The sequence below is a fragment of the Scophthalmus maximus genome, chromosome 20, assembly GCF_022379125.1.
Source record: "Scophthalmus maximus strain ysfricsl-2021 chromosome 20, ASM2237912v1, whole genome shotgun sequence".
Lineage (NCBI taxonomy): Eukaryota > Metazoa > Chordata > Actinopteri > Pleuronectiformes > Scophthalmidae > Scophthalmus > Scophthalmus maximus.
In genome coordinates, this window is record NC_061534.1 from 4,810,784 (window position 1) to 4,832,500 (window position 21,717).

At 48.8% G+C, this 21,717-nt stretch overlaps 1 protein-coding gene across 1 annotated transcript in view; it reads right to left on the reverse strand.

Moving 5' to 3' along the window:
- The window catches only part of cntfr (ciliary neurotrophic factor receptor), a 185,969-nt gene that overhangs the window by 147,940 nt on the left and 16,312 nt on the right, over positions 1 to 21,717 (reverse strand). The window contains exon 2 of the mRNA XM_035608637.2: positions 3,320 to 3,360. The gene's annotated coding sequence lies outside the window, so the exon portion shown is untranslated. The remainder of the gene's footprint in view (positions 1 to 3,319; positions 3,361 to 21,717) is intronic.

Consider the following 21,717-nt stretch of genomic DNA (forward strand, 5'->3'; position numbering starts at 1 on the left):
TTGAATGCATTAGGGCAGCAGGACAGGCTCTTCAGTAACACACTCAGTGAGAGTCAGTTACAAACAGTGAAGGCTAGAATGATGACTGATATAAACGTGTATATATAAACAGAAAAAAGGAAAATAAAATGTCATTAACTGCAAAGACTAAAAGTCAATCTGAAAGTCAGTTTGTGTCAAAACTGAATGTGCAAAATAAACTAGTACAAGGTAGAAGAAAAATCAGTCATTCTGTTTAAATGCACACAAATCTTGCACTATCATTCAAGAATATTCATGTCAACGCGATTTTATTAGCAAATTCTAAAACTGGCCTTATTCAACCTCCAGCATTTTCCGATCAAGATGAGTGATATGCCGATGTTATTGAGGTTTTAGGAGCATTCTTCGGAGATGTACACAGCTGTTCAGAACATGTGTTTTCACACCAGTGTTTCCTACTCAGTCAGCTCCGTGCATTGTACACGAACCGTCTCGACAAGCGGTTTGCAAAAGCTGGGGTAGAGATGCGGGGCCCAAAGAACAAAAGCCCACATTTCTGGACACAAAGAGAAACACACCTCCAGTACGTCGGTCCGGCCCAACGCCAATGGCGTCCCAAACAATTTTGCCCATTGGCCGTTGCTCTTTCAAAATTGAATTGGTGCTAACAGCTCCTATTGTTAGCCCCTTTGGGCATTTGTTCCTTCCTTTTAAAAGCACACAACGACAACATCTTTCTGGATAAACCTTAGCTGGAAAACCACCTTTTTCGGTTCCAAGGCAGTTTTCAGCTACATCCTCACTATTACATATCTTATACTAGGTTACAGGCCATATACTAGTTTTCGGCCTAGTCTTGATGAACCGTGGATATCAGCTTTTTTCGATAGGTAAAGATAAATATCGCAAAACTAACCTTTTCAACAAGGTGGTTGAAGGAATAAATACTTATATATTGCAAAAATATACCAATAAAGTAACAAACGGCATAGTCACAGGATGAACACTATTGGCCTTTACGTTAATCAGGGTATACACGGCTGCGTGTTAAATATTAGTGGAATATTATTTTAAATGTAAAAAGGCTTCGGAGGATATATTATTTGAAATGCAAAGGATTTGAAAGGAAAAGTACTTTGTGCATGTAAATATACTGAATGTGCAACTGAAATAACCAAGTGTTTGTGTGTCCTTTCGAATGAGAGAGAGAGGGTGTGTGTGTGTGTGTGTGTGTGTGTGTGTGTGTGTGTGTGCGTGTGTGCGTGTGTGTAAAGGTGATTCTGGCGACAAGGGGACCCCAGAGGGATCAAAATACACTATCTCGCGTTACTGACGACCCCACACACAGGCACTTATGGTGCATGCGCTCGCACCAGTGTAGATGACACGGCGTCGACAGGAGCTGCTTCCACACATGCACTGCAGCCGCGGACTTGTCTAGACATTACGCAGGAGGAGCTGTGCGCGCGCGTCAACCAGTCAGCTCCTGCAGCACAACGTCCGATTCCCCCCCCCCCCCCCCCCCCCCCCCCGCCCGCACGCGTTACTGTTCGTAGATTTCGCAGCGAGCAAGTCGGCATCGCTGGCGACTTCCTATCCCGCTTCTCTCTGCCCCTCCGACTGAACGCTGAATTTCCAATAGGTCTGAACGCATCACACGTGAACAGCTCTTGAACTTGTTTTACGGTTAAGGTGGGAAAAAAACTGAGTCGCAGAGTAATTGCGTTGCATTGCAACCTGGTTGTCTGCATTTGCCGACGGCGTCTGCAGGCCGGTGTCACTGGTTCAAATCCCTGGACCAGCATGTCGGGGGGAAAAGCAGGCTGGGGGGGAAAGCACATGAATAATGCTCTCGCCCCTCCCTCATTGACTGCAGTCAAGCTGCCCTTAAGCAAGGCCCACAACCCCCAATCTCTCTGCTGCTGCTGCCTCCCAATGAGCAGCGATTGAGCATTTGCTTATTCTGTATGCAAACACCATCCGTCATCCGCGCATAAAAATAAATCTGTCGGCTTCGGACAGCAGGTTTTCTTTTCAAAGTTTAATTGGGTGGCATTAAACTTTATCCTCGGGTTTCCTACGAGTGAATAAAAAGTGTGTACACATACTATTAATGTTCAAAGCTTTGCGGCAGGCGCGGACTTCCCTGTAGGTAACCTTAGAGCCCCGAGCTGTCAGTGTGGATGCATGGCTGTGGCCTGCGTGGAATCTGGATATCTGTGTGTGTGTGTGTGTGTGTGTGTGTGTGTGTGTCCAGCCCGTCTGCGTATTTCCCACCCGAGTGCGTGTGCGCGTGCATGCCTGTGCGCGCCTGCGTGTGAACGGCGTGTAACGCCTGCATGCCCACATTTGCCATGTTTTTCCGTGTCTGACCGTCAACATGTGTGTGTCACTGGCATCGCCGCGGGGGGGGGGGGGGGGGGGGGGGGGGGGGGGCAACTTTAATCCGAATATCCGTGGAGTCCTTTCAACGCCCGCCACCGCACACACAAACATACATCACACATCCCACTGCTGACACACACAGACAGACACACACACACACACACACACACACACACACACACACACACACACACACACACACACACACACACACACACACACACACACACACACACACACACACACACACACACACACACACACACACACACACACACACACACACACACGTCACCACGGCAACCAGATACATGCCAATGACATGCTACTGACAGGGAAGCAGAGACCACCATACCGGCAGGCCAAAGGTTCCCAACATTGGGGAGAGGACAGCTGCTGCGGATGCTTGTCGAATCATGACATGTAAATGTTCCAAACATATTATTGGGACGAGACACATCAACCAAAAGCAGTTCATATTGTGGCAACCGATGGAACCGAGGCTTCATCCAGTCTCCCTTGTTCTCACATATGCTGCGCAGGCTTCGCCGTATTACTGGGGGCTTTTCACACATGTGGTTCCCATCGTTGGCTTGATTTCATGCAGGGCCCGCGAGTACGTAAACCCTCGTCTTGAAAGTGGCGATAGGGAAGTTTCATGTGATGCAAATTTACGAGCTGATGCAGATTCGCCCCGCCGACACGGTCGGGGAGGAAAAGCAAAAACACAAAAAAAGGACGAGAGCAACACTTTCCGTCTATTTATAAAGAGAATGAAATAGGTTTCACGCACCCCCGGCTCATGGAAACGTACTCAGCACGAACAGCAAATGCACCACATGAGAGTCTAAATTCAACTAGACAAAAACAGTAAAGCGCGTTGGTGTGTTCAACCACCTACAGCGAAGGCATCTAGTATATCACAAGAACATTTTTTTAAAAAAGAACTTACCTTGGACAGGACGAAACGTCAGCGCGATCCTCCTCTTCACCCTGTCAGAAACAAACAGGAGTTATTAATCGGAGTCGGTAGTCAGTCAAAAAGACGGATGTAGGTTTGCCCGAAGTGAATATTCCTGAGTATTTGACCGACACAGTGGAAAAGCAAAGACATTTGCAATGGTGCTCAAAGAGTTAAATCCGGCTAAAACCCGACCGAAAGACTGTCAAACGTATTTATAACCCTCATGGATTTCCCGGGACTTCCAAGCATGTAGGGGAAGCGGAAACGGCGACGCACTGCGAACGCTCTTTCGCACAAATTGTAGCACTTGGATGTTGAAGCAGTTCAGCTCTCCGACTGTTCTTCCCCTGTTCCCAGCGCTGTCCGTCCTCCCGGCAATATTTCTTTAAACGTCTCCATCCCGCCAATTCTCGGCGGTGTTTAATCAACCGGGCAGTATTTAAACAGTAGATGAAAAGTGAAAGTGTACACATATTCTTCCCCGCGAGGAGTTCAGTGCAAGTCTTATCTACTCCCCTCCCCCCTTCCTCCACCGCCACCGCCGCCCCTTCGCTCCATCTGGTTCCCATTCTGTCCACCTGCCCATCAGTCTGCAGCCGCAGACAGGTGAGCCTGTTACACGCTTCACACACACACACAGACACACACACACACACACACACACACACACACACACACACACACACACACACACACACACACACACACACACACACACACACACACACACACACACACACACACACACACACACACACGCACACACACACGCACGCACACACGCACGCACGCACGCACGCACGCACGCACGCACGCACGCACACACACGCGCACACACAAAACCACGCCGGCTCCGCTTCATGGCAGCTCAGCCCACGCCGCGCGCATCAGCCGAAATCTGCCGCGCCGTAAAACGGCTGTTACCGACGGCGACGCCACGCTCCTGATGAAGTGGTCGAGTGTCGAACGCGAGAGAAAGAATAAAAAAAAATTCCCATCACTGGGGCGATAGAGGAAAACAGAAGAGAAAGGGGCCTAATAGAATTAAAAAAAAATAAAAAAAAAGGGTTGAGCGTTGAACGGCAACGGACAAATTTAATTAGAAATTGAACCGTCGAGTGTAATTGAGTCGACAACTTAAAGATGAATTAAGTATTAATGAGACAGCAATCTGTAAAACAAAAGAGTTACATTTTAATCACCCGTATTGACTCGACAATGAGGTGAACTAAGTATAGGCTAAGGGGATTTCTTTTACAAATAGCCCAGAAATGTTTACACTGTGTATAAGACGGCAACTGAACTGATGAGAGTCGGTGTGCAGTTAAACATGGCGAACCCATTTTGTTCTGTACAGAATTACCTCAAACTGGGGGCAGTGTAGTGTCTCTGTGGGGGGTTTAGAGCAGGGGCGGGGAACCCGCTGCCCTTCAGCACAACGAGACAAATTGATCCAAAGCACAATCTGACCTTTTTTGCGTCTCGCAAACACTCAACGCAGACATCCTTAAGGCGGCCATATTTCTTTTCTGCACTGAGGGAAAATACCGTGAATTTCAGGACTAACATGTCCATAAAGGAGGGGCTGCTCCTTCCGGCCGTACACGTATGTCGATGTCACGCGTCAAAAACACTGATGGAAGTGGGGTGCGGTGACGTCACGTCATGTTCTCCCCCGAGAGGATTGGGAAACGGCCCCGGGGAGCGCGTGGCGCGGCCGGCCCACCAATAGGCCGCTTGGGTCGTTCGTTTCCCGGGCTCCCTCCTGTCGTTACGTCCAAGTGTTCTCGGTTAAAAGCCATTGAACCGCCGCGCTCGCGTGAATGTGATAGAGCGGTGATGTATACGTACATACAGAAGAGCTGTACGAACGAGCCGCCCGCATGTTTAAAGCGCTCCGAGTGGCCGCCAGGTCCAGAAAAGGCGCCGGATGAACGCGGCCCGTTTGCAACACACGCATTTCTATGTTCAAGTAAACGACAGGCCTGTGCGTGCAGAGGGACGCTCTGGGAACGTGCTGACATTGGTTTTGGAGGTTATCCGCTCAATTGACTGTAGCCTCCTTATGGTATCACAATGATTAGCTCTGTCAAAGTAAAGATAGAAGGCGTGTTGACGTGTTTTTGCGACGACTCGAAAATAGGAAAAGCGATGTCCCTGTGTGTGTACTCGGCTTAAAGGTGGCGATCAGCGCAGCGCTCGCCCGTCCCCGCGGCATCGCTCCAGGTGTGAGCATTGACAGGAACTCTTAGTAGTGCTTCTTAATATAGATGACAGGGGAAAAAATAATGCATTATGGCCGCACCCCTTTCAATCCCGCTTTAATCACTGCGATTAATTCTGCTGCTCTGGAGGGGATTTCCCCTGTGCACGTTCCAAAAATAACATATAGGCCAACTGCCAATGGCGCAGGCATGAAAGAGTGAGAGGAGAGAAGAGACGGATCAAAAGTTGGAATTGGGGGAAGTTGGGTTTTTTTGGGGGATGCCGCACACCGCCCCTCCATCACACTCACTCTCTCCCCCTCCTCCCTCTTTTGTTTGTCCCCTCCTCTATCTGCCTCACCTCGTTCTCGACCATCCCCCCCCCCCTTCCGGACCTCGGCAGCGGCCGCTGCGCGCTTCCAACGTCATCTGCAGAGTTCCCCGACTCTGCAGATGACGCGATGGGATTTCACGCAAGCGAAGGACATGCGAATGATACTACCAACGCTGATTCGCACAAAGCCGTGCAAATCAGCAAAAGAATCAAACAAACCCCACAGGCCTCGAGGCACACAGGGACCCTGGCGGTATTAAGCAGACCGGGCTGAATTTATCTATGTGCGAGAGTGAAAAGCATGATTATGCAAGACAGAGAGACCAAAAAGAGAATAAGAGGATGCGCTAAATACACAGAGGCTATAGAGGGAGGGGGGGGGGGGGGGGGATTAAAATAGATGAGATGTGAATGTGAACAGTGGGAGAAAACTCTCAGAGATAATTACACACTCAGCGTGTGTCTCTTTCAACACCCCCATCACTGCAGATAACCCCAATTCCACAGCCACAGATAAGCAAACTCCATTTCCGCTTGTTTTTTTTGTGTTTTTTTTATATATATATATATATATATATATAATGTTCATTCACAGCGCTTATAACATCACGGCACGGGCGGATGTTTCTTCGTGTCGGCGTGCAGCCAAAAGAAGCCCGACGCGGAGACGTTTATTCGGGCGATCACGAAATGCGTCGCGCGAGCCGGACGTCGGTGGAAAATGATTCACAAGCCGTTTTCCAATGATTCTTTGAATCCGGGCTGAAGTGTTAAAGCGCACCGATTGTTTGGTCTCAGAGCCGGCGTTTCCACCTTCTTTGGGATCTGGGGGCCGGCTAATGCTTAACCCGCCAACCCGGAGGGTCTTCGATTTGCAACACAAAGGGGACGCTCTTAATGGGTTTGGTGACAAACACTGGATTACTATTGTGAACCAAAAAAAAGGGCATGTACTGAAACCAAATGCTAATCTGGTCTCTTTTTTCTCTTCTTCTTTCTTCTTCATTTCAATTACTTTATCCGACTGGTTTTCGTCATCAAGCCCGCTCGTCGAGTGACAAGCGACGCGGCGGTTTGCCACGTCCGCCGGCCGTACATAATGCACTTTACAAACAGATTGAGAGTTTATTGCAGGGATAAGGGATTACAGGAGGACAGGAACACGGGGGAGATTCGAAGCAGCCACCCGCCAAAAGCTGGGATTGAAGTCATCCATTTGCCGGTTGGCGTTAGTCTGTCACTTCAGCGCCGACAAGCTTTTAGGAACGAGGTCAAATCGTGTGCTTCACTTTCCAATTACATAAATGTCGCACGTCATCCTTTAAGAATTTCTTCCAATTCCTCGCCCGGCACTCGGGAGGACTTCGCATGCGTCCTGCATGGCCCGACATGTTATGATCAAAGCCTGGTGACGGAGATGGTCCCGATCCTCCACAAAGAAAAAGACACCGGCAACGTGAATTCTTGTGAGTTAAAGATTCACCTTTTATTTCCGAACCCCAGGGCGGCCAAACGTGAGAAAAAACCTTTGGAATATAAAAAAAAAAAAAATAAAACATCCCCCCTGCAACTGCTGTAAAACTGAAAGTAAAGACGGGAGGATTAAAAGGTTACCCTCGCAGAGTTCCTCCTACGGATCAATGGGCCGAGAGGAGGCCGAGGAGCCACTGAGCTGCACAAAATCCAATGTGAGTCCGACCGACAGCCCCCCCCCCCCCCCCCCCCCCCCCCCCCCCCACAGCTCCGTTCTCCCCGCCTGTTCGGTGAAAGCCGGGGCTATTATTAGCAGCCAGAAGGGGATCAGGTTGAGAAGATGACGGCCAAAAGAGCACAGAGGGACAGAGGATTTCACTGGGGTGCACATGTGGGCGGTAAAACCCGCGGCCGACCCGCCTGTTTATTTGCAGAGTTGCGTTTTGTGACGAAGTGACCGCGGACGTGAATTATGCGTATCGCAGCACAGCGTGACTCCGACGGAAGCAAGGGTGTAATGGTAAATATAGGAATACTTTTTTTTTTGTGTGTTTCGTTTGAAAGTCTAACTTTTGTCTCAAATAAGATAAAAGAGAACTACGAGGCCGCCGCGGCGGTGATGCTGCTGACGTCGGAATGAAAAGGAACGCATGAAAGAAAGTGTGAGAGTGTCAGCGATCGTGAAGAATATGAACGTGGCCAAACTTCAATAAGGGAATGTTCCGAGAGTCCCACCCTGAGCCCGTTACGTTGTTCCAGATGATCGCTGTCCGCGTCCACACAGCGGCTCGACCAGAGTCCAGGAGGTCACAACAGTAAACTGACGAAATACACAAGTGAATAAAAAGCTTACGGTTGTGTTAAAATTGATAGGAGGTCTCAATTTGAGCATAATGGTGCGTGTACATGCGAAATCATGCTGAAAGAAAACGTGGTAAAAAAAAAGTAACGGAGGGAAGATAATAAAAATATGATAGTGAAGGGGGGGGGGCAGAAAGGATTGCACAGTTAAGATGTCGGAGGTTAAGGGAGCACACTGGAGGCAGATATAGTTCAGACCGTAAGCCTCATAATCTGCCTCATAACTGTCATCTGACATCACTGGGGCAGATGCTCTCTCTTGGATCCCGGCTCTCGCTGCCCGTTCTGATGCGGCGGGCGGGGGGGTCTCTCTCCCGTCACACTGTGATGTAATGTAAACAGAGACGACGGAGGGGGAGAGAGAGAGAGAGAGACGTGAATATATGATATATGAAGAGGGGAAGGACATACTGTACTGCCATGGACAGATGTAGACGTATATATATGTGCTCATTTGCGACCAGCTAAGCAGTTTGCACGGAGCTTTTGAGCGACGCCGGCGAGTTCCTTAAGCGAATGCGCCGTATAAAAAAAAAAAAAAAATAGAAGCAATAAATAAATACCGTGTTGATTTTATGTTTATGGCCGCAGATGTTTTTGCATGCACTCGATGGTTCGCCTCGCGCACAGTGGGACGACCTGCGCAGCGGCTGCCCTGGTTCTGATCAAGTCGATAAAACGGCGGCTAAGAGAGGCCTTTTAACTGCAAATCGTACACTGGCAGTTGGTGTAGTACAGTAATAAAGATAAACACACAGTATATTATATCTCAAAATTGAGATGTTCACCCCTTGAGAAAAATGCAACACACGCTGGTTTAGACTCTGACATGAATAAAAGCTTATCATCTCCTAGAGTCGATGACCTTTCATTCTAATACGTCATCATTTATTTTTTTGGGGGGCGCGAAACGTCCACGGGTTAAATCATGAGGTCAATCAAATATCCAGTGAGTGCTTTAAGTTACACAATAGGTCGGTTGGTCGGTTGATCGGTGACCCCCCCCCCCCCGGGGCCTCTCGACTCCGCTGCTGCGAAAGTGAAGAGCAGTCAAGTGACGCAAGTTGCAAAGTGACGAAAAAAGTTCCATCCTTAAAAGCTTAGAGAGAGAGAGAGAGAGAGAGAGAGAGAGAGAGAGAGAGAGAGAGAGAGAGACAGAGACTAAGAAAAGCAAAGAGAAGGAAAATAATGAACCCTGGAGCCTGGAGAGAAGGACACAGAGAGGAGAGTGAAACCCCAGAGGGACGCTCAGGAGATTCACACTCCTCTCATCACTGCGTCCGCCTCCGTACCACAAGATGTAAAGGCAGTCGAACGCAGGATGGAGGGAGGAGGAGAGAGAGAGAGAAAGACTTAATTGTGTTCTCTCCTCTGGCAGACTGATAACAACTGTCCGACTTGCCTTGAGATGGGAATGCAAGGGCAGAGGGAGGGGAGGAGGTACATTGAAGGCCTTTATTTAATAGATATGGGGGGGGGGGGGAAGGCAGTCATAGTCGGAGTGAGATGACGATAGAGAGCGAAGGGATGAGGACTGAATGTGATTCTGTGTCGAGTGTGGTCTGAAGGGAAGTTAAGGGGTGAGGAGGGGAGGTCAAACGTTTGTGACGAGATGCCAATTTACAAAAAGCAGATTGGGAGGGCTTCTGTTCAAGCCAGCCGACAAATTGCACAAAATGACTCGTCGCCCGCCTGCGGTGTGATGAGGGGCCAAAAGACAAGCGCGGCTAATTGGCTTGGCTCTTTTGAACCATCCAGGAGGAAGAGTTCATCATTTACTGACTATTTATGGTATTTGTTCTTCAGTTTTGGAGTGTCTGTGTTCTATTGTGTTCTTTTCGTCTTTTTTTATCTGAGGAAGACGAGATAGAGAGATAGAGAGGAGTGGGGGGGGAAGAAGAAGAAGAAGGCAAAGTGACTGGCAGATTGATAAATAAGACTGTCATCTGTGCTGGGATGTGAATAAATGGATGACTGTGAGGTATAGGGAAGGAGTGAGGTGGAATGGCAAAGTGAGCCTCCTCTGGACTTAATACAGCTCGAGAGGGGAGTCAGCAATAAGTCCCAGGCAAAGTGTGGAAACAAGCAGCACAGGAGTGAGTTGGCCAAGGAGATGGGAGAAGTTGATCGCAAAAGGCCAAGTGGACGGACACCAAGACAGAGCCAAAGGGGTGGAGGGGGAACGGAGAAGCGAAACTGGACCAAAACGGGCTCAACTGGCTGTTCGATAGCAGGGAGGGAGCAACACGAGGGATGTAGACAAGGGGGGGGGGGGGGGGGGGGGGGGGGACGACACGCTTGGGGAGAGGCCAGCTCGCTGGAACACCTGAGCTGTGCGGGGGGTTTAGGGGCAGGTTTGGCCCGGCGCGATAAGATAACTGCCACCTTATCTGTGGCCGTCAGACTGTAAACACACAACCGGACATGTCCACACCGTTTCCTTTGGCCAGGGGAGAAGGCAGACGCGGGCAAAAACACCATTAGAAGATTGGCAGATAGGTGTTTGCTGGCTGTTGTTGGAATTGACTCAGATGGTTATTTGTGTGCGGCTCTGTGCTTATGATGTGTGTGTGTGTGTCCGTGTGTGTGTGTGTGTCCGTGTGTGTGTGCACTGTGCATGCAACAGATCATTGGAACAGATCAACGGGGTCCACTTATGAACCACATGTTCCGTGGCCCATGATGCGCGAGAGGGACCACCGGGAAGTGGTCTGTGTGCCGTTTCATCGATTGGCTGTTTGTGGACGGCTCCAGCTGCAGCACATGCTTAAAAAAAGGATATTAAAAAAAGGACATTCCGGTGCCGGTCAAGTTAAAGGGGGAAGCATCACTTCCCGTACCATTCAAATGTATAACATTTTGACATATTTAGGATTTTTGCCACTCGCCGTACTGTAAAGAGTGCGGATATTGAAAGACAGAAATGTGAGTAATCTACTAAATACACAAATCGACCCGAATGAAATCCCATATGCCATTACCAAGTGGGATATCTCCACAAACCATCACCACACATGCACACTGTCCAGAGGGGACAGAACAATTACCACATTTAGAACAAAATAAAAGGGAATCAGTATCATTTAGATTTCCTCTCATGGAACAGATCGACCTCACGATGCAGCGCCGTTACTCCGTCGGTGTAGTGAACGGGACGGAGATTGGATTTTTATATCCTGGTTGCTCTGCTGTGAAGGCTGTGAGAACCAGTCGGTCGTCTACGGCCATAAATGTTAATTAACAGCCTTCGCTGCCGGACATTCATTTCCTGTTATGGCCAAAAGGGGGGACTCGTAAAAAAAAAAAAATAAAAAAAAAAAAATGGGGTGCATGTGAGACATGTCACGTGTGTGTGAGGTGTGTATGCAAGTCCTCGTATGTGAACTTCTGTTTGTGTGTGTGTGTGTGTGTGTGTGTGTGCGCGCGCGCACCGCATCATGTGTGACAACGTGTGAAACGCCGGCGTGTTCCAAGGACACGCGGTGATGAAAACTGTCCCAGAGGCTCCTCTGTCCTTTCCTAATACGCCCTAATAAGCCGTCAGCACAAACCATAACTAGCCAGTCACCCCACGACCACATAATAAAGCCGCGCGGGGACAAAGTCAGGTAGAAGTCACACCATGGCCACATATTACGAGAGCCACGCACGCACGCGCGCGCGCGCACGCACGCACGCACGCACACACACACACACACACACACACACACACACACACACACACACACACACACACACACACACACACACACACACACACACACACACACACACACACACACACACACACACACACACACACACAGGGTCGGGAGAATTACACCCCGACATTACAAAGAGCAGTAAAAGACGTGGGAAAAGAAAAGAAAAAAAGAAAGAAAAAGAATAAACGACACGATGAACTCATATAACAGCTCCGCCCGGCCGGCGGTAGGGTCACGCGGTGACGCGCGGCGAAACAAGCCGACACCGCGACCTCACAGCGCCGGCTAATAAATGGCGGCGGTGGGGGCGGGTCACAGTGTGATGTCACAGTGCACGGTTCGATGGCCGCAGTGAGTCAGACGCGTTCGCGATGACGTCGTAAAAGTGGCTCTGTATTTCACCGCTGAATGCAGAAGCAACGGTGGTCCCCGTGGTCCCCGTGGTGCCCGTGGCCCCCGCGAGGACGTCCTCCGTTGATTTCTAGCACCATCACTATCAGTTCATTTCACAGAGTCACAGTTGGCTCCGTGGAATAACTCACAAACACCTATGAGCATCACTTTCGATCTTCCGTGTTGCCCATGTGCCCACCTGCTACTGTAGCACCTGTTATTTCGAAACACTCGTCTTGTTCGGCGCGGCCGGCTGATTAATAAGGAATAACGTATGAGCCCTACCGGTATTAGCCCCGGCTGTGGAAAAAAAAATGGGCTAATGGAGACGAGCCATAACTCTCTCTCTTTTCCATCTCACTGTCGACGCCCCCCCCCCCCCCGCGCCATCAATCAATCCATTTATCCATCCTCCCTTCATCCACCCGCTCCTCTTATCTATCTAAATGTATTGTAGGACACCGCCATGCCGGGCCGGCGTAGTATTCTGACCATGAGGATGTTTTACAGCCTCTTCCCTCCCTCCGCCGCCGCCGCTGCCTCCTCTTGAACCTCGCCTTCCCTAAACAGATATAGGAGAAAAGCCCCCCCCCCGTGTCGGCGTCACGGTTCAGCGGATTCTAATTATGTGTTCACTGTAGAACGCCGGTCGGAATATTTCATATAGACCCCCGTGAGACGGAGGGAGATAAAAGAGAAGGGAGGGAGAGAGGGAGAGACAGAGAGAGGATGGAGAGAGAGGATGGAGAAAAGCAACACTCGCCTCACAGTACATAAATACAGCTGATTTATCGTTTGTATTGTCCTGGGGTGACATTAGACAGGCGTGAGGCGGGGTGGCAAAAGGGAGAGAGACAGAAAGGGGCAGCAGGGAAAATGTCAAGGGAGCGCAAAGACTTCCAATGTCAATTTTCCTCTTTGATTAATCTACAGTATATCTACATTCATGTGTTTGCCATTGATTTGAAAGCGGTCAGCACTGTCATCTCATGTCGGCATCTTACGGGAGTGTCGACCGGGACTACCTGACGAGCCGTTTCGAAACATGTGTGTCCTGTAAAAAGATTTTATTAAAAATTAATGAATAATAAACCTCACGATGCAGCGCCGTTACTCCGTCGGTGTAGTGAACGGGACGGAGATTGGATTTTTATATCCTGGTTGCTCTGCTGTGAAGGCTGTGAGAACCAGTCGGTCGTCTACGGCCATAAATGTTAATTAACAGCCTTCGCTGCCGGACATTCATTTCCTGTTATGGCCAAAAGGGGGGACTCGTAAAAAAAAAAAAATAAAAAAAAAAAAATGGGGTGCATGTGAGACATGTCACGTGTGTGTGAGGTGTGTATGCAAGTCCTCGTATGTGAACTTCTGTTTGTGTGTGTGTGTGTGTGTGTGTGTGTGCGCGCGCGCACCGCATCATGTGTGACAACGTGTGAAACGCCGGCGTGTTCCAAGGACACGCGGTGATGAAAACTGTCCCAGAGGCTCCTCTGTCCTTTCCTAATACGCCCTAATAAGCCGTCAGCACAAACCATAACTAGCCAGTCACCCCACGACCACATAATAAAGCCGCGCGGGGACAAAGTCAGGTAGAAGTCACACCATGGCCACATATTACGAGAGCCACGCACGCACGCGCGCGCGCGCACGCACGCACGCACGCACGCACGCACACACACACACACACACACACACACACACACACACACACACACACACACACACACACACACACACACACACACACACACACACACACACACACACACACACACACACACACACACACACACACACACACACACACACACAGGGTCGGGAGAATTACACCCCGACATTACAAAGAGCAGTAAAAGACGTGGGAAAAGAAAAGAAAAAAAGAAAGAAAAAGAATAAACGACACGATGAACTCATATAACAGCTCCGCCCGGCCGGCGGTAGGGTCACGCGGTGACGCGCGGCGAAACAAGCCGACACCGCGACCTCACAGCGCCGGCTAATAAATGGCGGCGGTGGGGGCGGGTCACAGTGTGATGTCACAGTGCACGGTTCGATGGCCGCAGTGAGTCAGACGCGTTCGCGATGACGTCGTAAAAGTGGCTCTGTATTTCACCGCTGAATGCAGAAGCAACGGTGGTCCCCGTGGTCCCCGTGGTGCCCGTGGCCCCCGCGAGGACGTCCTCCGTTGATTTCTAGCACCATCACTATCAGTTCATTTCACAGAGTCACAGTTGGCTCCGTGGAATAACTCACAAACACCTATGAGCATCACTTTCGATCTTCCGTGTTGCCCATGTGCCCACCTGCTACTGTAGCACCTGTTATTTCGAAACACTCGTCTTGTTCGGCGCGGCCGGCTGATTAATAAGGAATAACGTATGAGCCCTACCGGTATTAGCCCCGGCTGTGGAAAAAAAAATGGGCTAATGGAGACGAGCCATAACTCTCTCTCTTTTCCATCTCACTGTCGACGCCCCCCCCCCCCCCGCGCCATCAATCAATCCATTTATCCATCCTCCCTTCATCCACCCGCTCCTCTTATCTATCTAAATGTATTGTAGGACACCGCCATGCCGGGCCGGCGTAGTATTCTGACCATGAGGATGTTTTACAGCCTCTTCCCTCCCTCCGCCGCCGCCGCTGCCTCCTCTTGAACCTCGCCTTCCCTAAACAGATATAGGAGAAAAGCCCCCCCCCCGTGTCGGCGTCACGGTTCAGCGGATTCTAATTATGTGTTCACTGTAGAACGCCGGTCGGAATATTTCATATAGACCCCCGTGAGACGGAGGGAGATAAAAGAGAAGGGAGGGAGAGAGGGAGAGACAGAGAGAGGATGGAGAGAGAGGATGGAGAAAAGCAACACTCGCCTCACAGTACATAAATACAGCTGATTTATCGTTTGTATTGTCCTGGGGTGACATTAGACAGGCGTGAGGCGGGGTGGCAAAAGGGAGAGAGACAGAAAGGGGCAGCAGGGAAAATGTCAAGGGAGCGCAAAGACTTCCAATGTCAATTTTCCTCTTTGATTAATCTACAGTATATCTACATTCATGTGTTTGCCATTGATTTGAAAGCGGTCAGCACTGTCATCTCATGTCGGCATCTTACGGGAGTGTCGACCGGGACTACCTGACGAGCCGTTTCGAAACATGTGTGTCCTGTAAAAAGATTTTATTAAAAATTAATGAATAATAAACACACGCGCGTTTTACAATATTTGAGGTTTACACGGTTTAGTTTATCCTGAGCCGACCGCGGCCGATACACGTGTTCCTCCTCGAGGGGGCTGCATCACAAGCCGGGTGAAGTAATAAAAACATCCAAATCTGTGTGTTGCTCTTTTAATGTCGTGCCATCCATCCATCCATCGTCTACCATTTGGCGAGAGGCGGGGTTCGCCCTGGACAGGCCGCCAGCCTATCGCAGAGACACACAACCATTCACTCTCACATTCACACCTACGGTCAATTCATAGTCTCCAATGAACTTCACCCCATTCTGCATGTCTCTGGACTGTGGGAGGAACCCGGAGAGAACCCACGCATACACGGGGAGAAACATGCAAACTCCACACAGAAAGGACCTGGTTGAACCGGGACTCGAACCCAGAATCTTCTTGCTGTGAGGTCAAGGTGCTAACCACTAACCCACCGTGCAGCCCTGCACTCATTCCATCGGATGTCTTTTTTTTTTATATATATATATATATATATAAATGCTGGTGCGACGACGCCTTGAAACTAAATCGTTTGGGACAGCTCCATTAAAAACGTCGTCTGCAGACTTTTTTTTGCCTTTTGGTAATCACGCCATAATTAGGAGGACTTCGCGACCTTGCCTCGGGGAAGACGTGCGCACATCGGCCCTTCTCTGAGCTCTTAAACGACTGGTGTCATTAATGTTGGTGTGCGGTTGCCGGCTGCAATATTTCCTGCGGTCATTAGACCATCTGGTGGCCCGACTCCTCTCGCATCTCTCTCCGTCTCCCTCTTCGCCTCTCTGCGGCTCATCGGCCCCACGTCTTTCCATCTCTCCCCTGAAAATGTCCCTGGGGTTGTGTTTCTCTGTACCTTCACCTCCCTTCGCACCTCCGTCGGCCTCAGCTTCTCTCTGGCACTCGCACTGCATTCGCTGCCGTAACTATTTTTTTTAATGATTATTTTCACTCACACTTATCCTTTTATCCAGCCCCCGTCATTGCCTCCTGCCCCGGGCCACTTCAGCCACATCACCGTCATGGCGACCCCTGCGTCAATATGTTAATTTGAGAGCTCTTGTATCTCATCGACGGAGGGGTCAACATCACTTCAAATCAACGCATCGTCGTTGCAATGATTGCGGCGATCTTGGCAAACACAAGGGGAACACACAGGCTTTTGATACAAATAATAGTGATGATAAGATATACTTGCATATATAGCAAGTAAGTTGACAAAAACACATTACTGCTACATTGTTATTAACAGTATTGTTTCAAAAACAGCGCCGACACACAGTATATGCATTCGGTGAAGAGACTTCAAAATCGTCCACGCTAAAGCATGCCATAACATCATAACACGCTAATGTGATCGATGTTATCATCCGTCGGAATGGGAGCAGTTCCATTTAACGCACAGTACTATGCTCACGGGTCGAAATGCACTCGAGTGCAAACACCTACTTTGAGGCAGAAATCAGCCAGATCGGCAGCGGCATGAACACGTGCACGCTGTATAAAAAAATACACAATCTCGCAGAAAATGGCTTTAGAAGTCGTGTTACCGCTCTGCCTCCATCCCTGAATTGCTCTTTTTGCTTTTTTTTTTTTTTATGTTTCGATGAATCAATAAAACCTCTCAGGACATTCAACTCGCATCCAGCAACACATTGGAAAGCCCCGGCGCCCAGAGCGCTCTCGATGCAGGCACACAAAGGCGAATCAGAAATTCCTTTCGGCGGAGAAAGGTCATCAGAACATGCGGACGGATTTTACCCAGTTCACATCATTAAACTTCTTAAACAAAAGAAACAAAAAAAATCTGCAGCACCTGCGTGAAGCCAAAATGTGATTGCTTTGACTGCTGCAATATTGCTGTCAAGTTTGAATTTGCACATGTCTCACGGCGTACGTCGTCTTTGACTGTCCTCTACTCACAAGCAACCAAAGAACGGTTGCGGCTTCACTAGCGAGGAGGCGAGCCGATCGCTCCGGCTCTCAGATATAATAATGTCGTTCAAAAGTAGAAACAAAACAACTGAAGCATTACCGTAACATGACAATGGACTGTATGTTTGTCTTTGCCCTTATTTGTTGTTTTTCAGACAGCGGCCAGTGCTTCCCTTTTGCTCTCATCGCTTAAAATATTGAGCCGACAAAAGGAGGTATAATCTCCACAGTGCCCGTTTTGTTGTATTTTCTTTTCCACTTGAGGGGGCCAAGGACGAGGCAGACTTCCAGTGTAGCAGAAAGCACCGGACGCTGAAGGCAACGAGCAGCAGATGCAAATTCTTTGTTCTCCGTTTGCTTTGGAACCAGGCCACATGATTAGTAAATCAGGGTTGAAATCAAATCGGATTTCAGACAGTCATGACACACTGTTATGTACTAACCTATCCCGTCATTTGGATTCAGACGGAAGTCGACTGAGCTCAAATGCTATACTTTTTGGCAGGATCCTTTGTGTTCATAGGCTTAAATTCATTAACACCATGAAGCTCCGCTAAGGAAGCTCTGTGGTGAGAGAGTATACCTACACCTGCATGTTCATCGGCTCACTGTCGCTCCATAGATAGTCTATGTGGTGCCCAACGATGAAGGGTTCTTTCAATACTCTATGGTATTGTAGTTTTTCCTCTCTCCTGTGGAAGGTTAAGGACAGAGGGTGTCGCACCTTGGACAGATTGTTGTACATTAGGACGACGATCTTAGGTTGTATCTTGAATGTTGTACAATTGGCCAATTGAGTAAAAGATCATTATTGATTGATATCCAAGCAGTTTGGCAAGTGCTATGAAAGTATCAAAGGTCGGTACTCTGCCCTTAGTGTTTCACCTTTTACCAAGTTCCAATATATGGTGTTGCAATGAAATATCTCGATGTGCGATGAACCCCTTCAACTTTTGTGGAAACGGGAACAATACAAATCGAGTTGCACATGGCGGCCAGACTTCCAATGTTCTCTTAATCCTTTCGGACATCATCTTCCCTTGGAAGCATATTTACGGTCCCACATATTTAGGGAATTACTCTTGTGTCCCTTGCAACTCCGAGATCGAGAGTATCCAGACCCCCCTTATCTTCCTCTGAGAGGAACGTGGCCAGGACACTGCATACATAAAACTGTCAGGGCCTCATTGCTGGGGAGTGCACTGCTTTGAAAGGGAATTCGAAGAGCTGATTTGATTGGCCATCGACAGATGCCAGCCTCCCACACAACCACTGACAATGATATTCTTTTAGATACAGGTATGTTCTGTTCTTTAAATAAGGGACAGTTCCCTAGGAGCTAGGAGTCAGGAAGCAAGAAAAATATATCATACAATAAATTGTGTCCTTGAACATCAATTTGAAAACCAGGCTTACACATTGCAGTGCTGCAGCGGAGGCGCATACAAACAGGACAACCCATGTTAATTTAGGAAGAGCAAGCTTAGTCAAGTACAGGCATTTGCATTTAACATGAGACGGGCTCTTGGCTGTTTCTCCTTGGCCACAAAAATCGCCAAAAGGTTGTTGATTTTTTGGTACCTTGAGAAAACCGTGACGCAAAAATCCAGTTTAGAAAGTGTACACTACAAGGAGGGTTCTGAGTCAGAGCCCAGCGACTTCTCCGGGTACAATGTAAGCACGATCTGTGTATGCCGCTGCGGGCGGGGGGGGGGCTACAGCGCTGGTGTGTGTCTCCCGAGTTAATGTGTGTGCGCGCTCCATTGTGGAAATCGTATCCCTAATGGGAGTGTCGCAGCCCCGTGAGAATCCCTTCTGCCAGACTTTTGCAACATGAAGCCTTTCTCAAAAGCCTCTTGCACGTGAAAAAACGAGTGGATAGAGCGAAGGCAAGCACGGACCCCCGAGCGCAGCGAGAGAGAAGAAGTGTTTTTTTATTATTCCAATAATATTCATAATCCTCCAGGTTATCTGTTATGTATGCGTGTGAGTGTATGTACATACATTATGTTTAAACAACGCCACCGCGCACTGTACATCAAAAGGTAATTGCTCCGGCCTCGGGTGCATGAGCAGCCTAATGCGAGCAATGTCAACCAACTGGGAACAGAATAAAGGAACAGTTCACTTTTTTTTTTTAAATCTGCCTGTTGATTTCAAAGGTATTTTCCTGGTGCAATTTTGACCCATTTCTTCTAGGGGTTTGCCTTTGCTAAGCCGATTGCCGTGATGTTCCGTGGGAAGAATCCGTTGATACCGCTCAGCCCGTGACACAATCGAGGCGATTGAGACGGGACAGTGTTGAGCGGGGAGCGATGCAAGCTTCACTCGCAGCCATTTATCAGTGCAATGAAGCCACGCAGGGACTCTGAATCGGCACAATGTGCGTTCGTACGCTCCGGTATCAGGAGCACAGCACAGAAGAGTTGGGATTATTTCAGACTAATTAACGCCCCTCCAGCTAGTCAGAAAAGGGGGTGCACGCCGAGGCCACGGTGCTATTTAGGAACAGCATCCCCGAGAGCATACGCAGTATTTTACTCTGAACACTGACGCAAGGAGTTGCAGCTTTGCACCAGTTTGTATGAGCAAAGTATTCGCAATCACACAACACCCGCCCTGTTCTACCAAAACACTACCGTTTGCTCATTTTCTGGCTTGTCTTCCAGCCAGCCAATCGTCTTGCAGCAGTTTGGCATCAACAGTATGAATCCATGGCCCCGAACCTGGCTTGTGTGAACAGTCCAGGCCGGTGTTGCCGGTGTAAAGTTAATTTGGGCCCCTTAATACCAATCGATCATCATGCGAATGCCACGGCCTACCTTGAGTACCGCTGCTCACCGTGTGCATCCCTTTATGGCCCCAATTTACCGAACTCTAATGGCTACTTCCGCCACGACAAGGCACCATTTCACAAAGGCAATGCGCTAGAACAAGGGGGATTTGCAGTCTGAGAGTGTCGCCGACAAATCTGCAGGAATTATGGGATGCAATCGTGTCACCGCGGAGAGCGGACTCGATGCCCTCGGGAGCGTCGAGGCTGTTTCGAGAGCAAAGAGGAGGCCCTGCCCACTTAAAGGCTCGGTGTTCCCGATACAGCGAGTGTATTCATCACTGAATATGATGACCATTTTCAATTTCGGTTCAACCTCTCTGTGGAAACGATCAACTTGGACCCACCAATTGCGGCATGAGCAGGTGGAACTGTAGACGGCTAGGAACTCATTCTCTTTTCCTTCAAAATTTAAGTGGGAAAATTGCACTTGAAAACCCCACCATGTAACTGTAACCGCACTTCCCAACACACTCTCACACACTCTCACACACACACGCGCGCTCACAAACACACAGCGTACGCCGTGCAACTACAATTTAAAAAAAAAAGAGCCTTTCCAGTCCTGACAACTCAATTTTCTGATTATTATAACATAATCACAGCAGTTAATAGGCATTCTCATATTTCATTTAGGTTTTTATGGAAGAAAGAAAAAAATGCTAGTTTGAGGCCATATTACTTCTAAGTAGGCAATTAAAACAAATTGCTCCTAGTAACGGAGAAATATGGCCGCTTAAGATAAGTTCCATATGGACTTCTTTTCCTACATCTCTGTCTTTTTGAGCTACCAGTCAATGGATTTATGCCACAGTGGAGGGTCCTGAATTATACCGCAGACCCACCAACACACACACACACACACACATTTAAATGGAAATGCCAGTGAGATACACTCATGCAAGTGCTCAGCGCCATATATTATGTGACAAAACTCTCATTAAAACAGATGTGTGCACGTGCGTACGCATGCACGGGCGGACAGATGCACATTCACACATCCGCACGCAACTCATCATCGTTGAGCATAACCGAAGGGCCTCAATATGGATTTCACACTTGAGTTAAATCCCCTCCTTAACTTCCCTCAACAATACAGACGCCCTCGAGCAATGTCAGCTCCCCCAGTGCCGCCGCCGCCACAAACATTCGCTCTTTCTTTACAGATAATGTCCTCCCTCTGGTTGAAAACCTCATTAAAGAGCTTTGTTTATGGAGGAAGGTCTGAAGAAAATATGGTAATAAGTTTCATGTATCTGCCCCGAACGAATTGAGATGGGACACTGCATTATTTTTTTTAACGCGCTGCTTTCAGTTCCACCGTCTTGCACGTGTGGACCGATCGCGTCGACTGATCTTTAGTCCGCAGGTTCCTCCAATGTTCCCTTATTTTGACAGTAGTGGCATTGTAACCCCAGCCCCAATGCAAAGACCA